The sequence below is a fragment of the Diaphorina citri genome, unplaced genomic scaffold, assembly GCF_000475195.1.
Source record: "Diaphorina citri unplaced genomic scaffold, Diaci psyllid genome assembly version 1.1 scaffold917, whole genome shotgun sequence".
Taxonomy (NCBI): Eukaryota; Metazoa; Arthropoda; class Insecta; order Hemiptera; family Psyllidae; genus Diaphorina; species Diaphorina citri.
In genome coordinates, this window is record NW_007378348.1 from 13,500 (window position 1) to 18,443 (window position 4,944).

General features: G+C 37.0%; 1 long non-coding RNA gene across 1 annotated transcript; it reads right to left on the reverse strand.

The window, feature by feature from the left end:
- Positions 1 to 3,081: 3,081 nt before the first annotated feature.
- LOC113468988 lies at positions 3,082 to 4,326 on the reverse strand. The gene is made up of 2 exons (XR_003392547.1): positions 4,200 to 4,326; positions 3,082 to 3,203 (listed from the first exon to the last, which is right to left on the reverse strand). It is a non-coding gene; the product is annotated as an uncharacterized LOC113468988 (long non-coding RNA).
- Positions 4,327 to 4,944: the final 618 nt, after the last annotated feature.

The following is a 4,944-nucleotide window of genomic DNA, read 5'->3' on the forward strand; positions in this document are numbered from 1 at the left end:
TTAATTTTACTGATTGCAAATGGGTTATATATGTAGTTACAAAGATGGAACGTAAAACACACAAGTGTCAAGAGAATGTATCTAATCTCTATTTGGGTTGTTTCCATCGTAGTGGCTGGCTACGCATACGTATATGTAGTAAGTACCTCACGATACCTACTTACAGTATAACGAGTATAATACCTAGGTAAAGGAATGTTTCCATCTCATATATTGAACACTGCAGCAGTTATTTCGCCAGAGGGCATGGTACTTGGGCAATCAAGGAAGTTAGGGGACGTTTAATATTACCCACAGAACTGTTAATGTTATAATTGGATCACTTGACACTAGACCAAATACACCTCGCTCTGACACTTTCAATAGAAGCCTAGTGATATTAAACTTAATGTCTTCTATCTACGCTAGGTACTAAATAGGTACCAGAAGTTGATGGAATGGATTGCCAAGGGCAGAGTATTCCTAATATAGAAAAACTGTCCTTATAAAAGTGAAAATAAATCCAGTGCTAGTTCCTTCATAGTGTTACTTACAGGTAGGTAAGTACCTACTTGCATATCTCAAGGATATGAAATAGATAAGATTATATCTATAAGATTTGGACATTTTTAAGCATCTGCACTTGTGTTGAAGCCCAAAGTGCATTTCAACCTGGGACTGTAGACCGGCGCGGTACGGCGGTAATGGATTGCCAAGGGCAGAGTATTCCTAATATAGAAAAACTGTCCTTATAAAAGTGAAAATAAATCCAGTGCTAGTTCCTTCATAGTATTATAGATTATAGGTAGGTTCCTACTTGCATATCTCAAGGATATGAAATAGACATTTGGACATTTTTAGGCATCTGCACTTGTGCTGAAGCCCAAAGTGCATTTCAACCTGGGACTGTAGACCGGCGCGGTACGGCGGATAAGAGAATCTTCTTAAGAAAGCTGAGTCTCTTTAGGCTAGGGCTTACCAATTCAGATTATCTCGAGATTGAAATTAATCCTGGATTGAACTACTTAACTCTATGCTTGAATCATGTCGATCCTGATTTTCCAGATAACCCGATGGATGTTCTTTAGAATTTCAAGTAACTTGGTATGTAGCTTCTCACAATGTTACCGAGTCCTATGGAGGTACTTAGGTATTCGGTGTACGAGCCTACAGAGCGAAGTTAGGAGTTGGGAAACGTAGAATAAGGTAGGTACCTAACTAACTAAAGTTTTCCCTACATCCCTCTTGGTAAGAGTTGATCGGAAAGCTGGATCCAGTAAGTATGCCTCATGTAGTTCTGTTTTATCCTGGATACAGCCAGGTATTACCTAGATACCTAGGTATAACTCTATATCCTCGATTAATCTCAATCTCGAAATCATCCAACTTTTATAATTTGGAGCCTCCAGGACGGTTCTCCAGCACCAAAGTATACTACAGGTCTGTATTCTATATGTCACCCCACTACCTGTGTAATATTTCTGTAGGTATTAGGTAATGTAGGTAGGTTTTTTTCTATTTTCACGATATGTAATCTCTGAGTAAAAACGTTTGTTATTTCATACTTTACGCCTGAAGTAAAGCCCGTAGGGTATGCAAAATGTATTACATTTCAGTAAAATATGTATGTACCTACTTTTTTTGAAGGAAATTCTTAAATTTCAGTGTATTTTTAGCAGCCCCGTCAGAATTTTAGAAACAAATAGATGATATTCGTACCTATCTATGTGTGTATATTACGTCACATTGAAAACATTGGAATATAACTTGTGACTAGCACATTGCATAAGTAACATTTTATCAGGCGCTCATAAAATTGGTGGCAGTCCTAGGAATTTAGGAAATCAGGGAATAGAAGAAAATACTAACTTAACCCTTATCTTGGCACTGTATCCCTTTGGATACATTCAAATTGCGACGCTTTTCACACTTTAATGGCGTCTGTAGACGAACCACGTCCATTTCTTACGCCATCGGCAGACCGTTTCTTATGGTTAAAAACGAGAAATACACAGTAACCTCCAGTTGATGGTATTGTCATTATCATTAGTCATTATATTATATTGAGGGCTTTTCTTACGACATTCTTATTGCCGAATCTGAAAATAATGTGGGAATCGAACCCGGGACATTGTACAAGCGCGACTACTAGACCAACCGTGGTGTTGAGAGAAAATGAAAGACTTTTTTTTTCATGAGTTAATTTGCTACTTAATTTAACTCACTGAGCCGGCATCGGCAGTACGACTATAACATTAACTAACTATTATTATGTGCCTCATAGAAGAGAGAAAATAAATACTGACACAGGGGTATGGTATGAATAATTGTAAGTAGAAGAGGATGATAGGTACTCTATAAGTAATACCTTCTTTATTTTCAATTCAAAAAGAATAAAGAAGAAGAAAAAGCCAGAAAAAAGAAATGATCATTACGTAATACCTGTATATGGATGTAAAACCAAAAGTCCCATTTTACCCATGTACTAGTATTTGTAGGTATATAGGTAAGTATGTACTAGGTTGGTATACTTGGTATAAATATATGATAGCAAAAAATAGGTATATTATCAAATAAGAGAAAGAAGTTAGGTATGTAGACACTAGACATCTGAAGAAGTGAACTCTTAAAAAAAATCTTAACTTAGGTAGGTACAAATATTTGAAGTACCTAGGTAGGTGTCCTATCTATTAACTTCATTACAAGATAAACCAATAATAAAGAAAAGTTGAACATTTTGTTATAAAACTATAAAAATAATGAAATATTTGAACATAATAATAAATTCTATAATTACTCGTAATAATAGGTACCTATTTATAATAATAAAAAAATTATAGTTTCAACATTTTGAAAGTTGAATTAGATACACGAGATTTGATAACCAGAGTGAATTTGTTTGAACTTTGAAAATGTGTTTTCTCCTTAATTAATCGTGTCGCTTCTGGGGATTTAAACCACAGTTCCTCCAGTTAGGATTCCAATGCCTGAACTAACGGCACCCACTAGTAGAAAAAATTATAGTTTCAACATTTTGAAAGTTGAATTAGATACACGAGATTTGATACCCAGAGTGAATTTGTTTGAACTTTGAAAATGGGTTCTCTCCTTAATTAATGGTGTCGCTTCTGGGGATTTAAACCACAGTTCCTCCAGTTAGGATTCCAATGCCTGAACTAACAGCACCCACAAGTAGGTACAGAACTTCGAAGCGTGAGTGAAATCTGTGGAAAAGTAAACAAAGTGAATTCATTAGGTTTCATTTGAGAGGTACTTGTATCAATCACCTAGGGCGCTAATTTACATAGCACCTCTTTTTCAGAAAGGTAATTCATAATTATTTAGTATCCTCAATTTTATTTCGTTTTATTTATTGCTTATTGCCTTCATGTAGATATATACTCTCGTACTTCTGTGGGTCCCAATTATTCATTTTGATTCTCGCTGTAGAATATTTTATACCGTGGAGAGGGGAATATTGTTTGATTTATTCACTACAAGACTGTTGGTTCTCCCTATTCACTCCTCCACTTGCTGTCTTGTCTTATATATTTTAACCCAACACTGTTGAGCTGTCAATTCCCATACCATCCTATTAGAGCTGAGCTTCATACCTACCTGGGGGTATTCCACGGATGACTTTCTTACTCCAAGCTTTCTATTTCTTTTCGGTTGTCAATTTGCCTGCGCGAGAAGTGCGAATATTAAGTATGTTGTTATGTCGAAAAATTTCCTGGAATTATCCTTACGAGACTGAGTACATTCCGATTCCAAGCACAAACCCTAAAAACTTGGACCTCTCCGGGAATTGAACTCAGGACCTTCGGGGTTGTAGGTAATGTGTTTTAGCTTTTGAGCAAGCGCAGATGCGTGAAAAACGTCCAAAAATATTCTACGTAACATAAGATTGTGGTGTACCTACCTATTATCTGATTCTGCAATTTCCAAGTCTAGGTACATAATTATAAAGTTATCTAAGTCTCATTTTTTAAACGAAGGCTTACCACCTCGGAGTAGGTATACCAGGATGAACTTCTTCTGTTTTATCCTGGATAGAGCCAGGTATTACCTAGGTATAACTCTATATCCTCCCTCGACTAATCTCAATCTCGAAATCATCTTCTGTTTTATCCTGGATACAGCCAGGTATTACCTAGATACCTAGGTATAACTCTATATCCTCGATATATTACTTATTCTCAACGAATATGCATGCATACCTCGTCATCCAAATCAACTTTCATCCACCTTGGTTGAATGTAAGGGGAGGTGTTTGTTCATTCATTTGTACTCGTGGCGGAGGTGATAGGGGTACTGGAGGTGGGGGTGATGGGCGGGAAAAGCTTCAGACCTAGGTCTGTCAGACCGTCTGATAGATCTAGGTCTTGAGATTTTTCCGCCATACATGCTCAGACAGTCTGAGCGTAAGTGCATGGAGGCATGATATAAGTCAACCGATAACGAATAGAAGGTTTGACTAATTGAATGCTGTAAACGGAGCTTAAACACCTTAAGCAAAATGAAATGAATGAGACTGTATCCCATTATGCTTCCTCTAATATCGTTCCATCCACCTGAGAATATTAAACCACATCCACGGGATCTCTTCCGTCACAACACGCGGGCAAACAACCTAGCAATAACAATAGTGACCTGAGTAATATAAGTATCAGGTATCATAGTATGTGATGTATTGCCCTAGTGATGAAATAGGATATGCCCTACTGACTTGAGATGACGGCAGTACCGTTGGGTTGAGGTACACGGGCTATATGAGACCAGCTGTGAAGTAGCAGGAACTACTACCGAGTAGTATAATATAACAGTCTACAATAGTCTACATAGTATGGACATTAGAAATAGAGGGATATGAAATTATTGCTACGAGTACCTTTGTAACTTGTCATAGTCACATAGTGTAATAACGTAAGCAAAGACGTCATATCACGTACTAAAAGTGCGAAC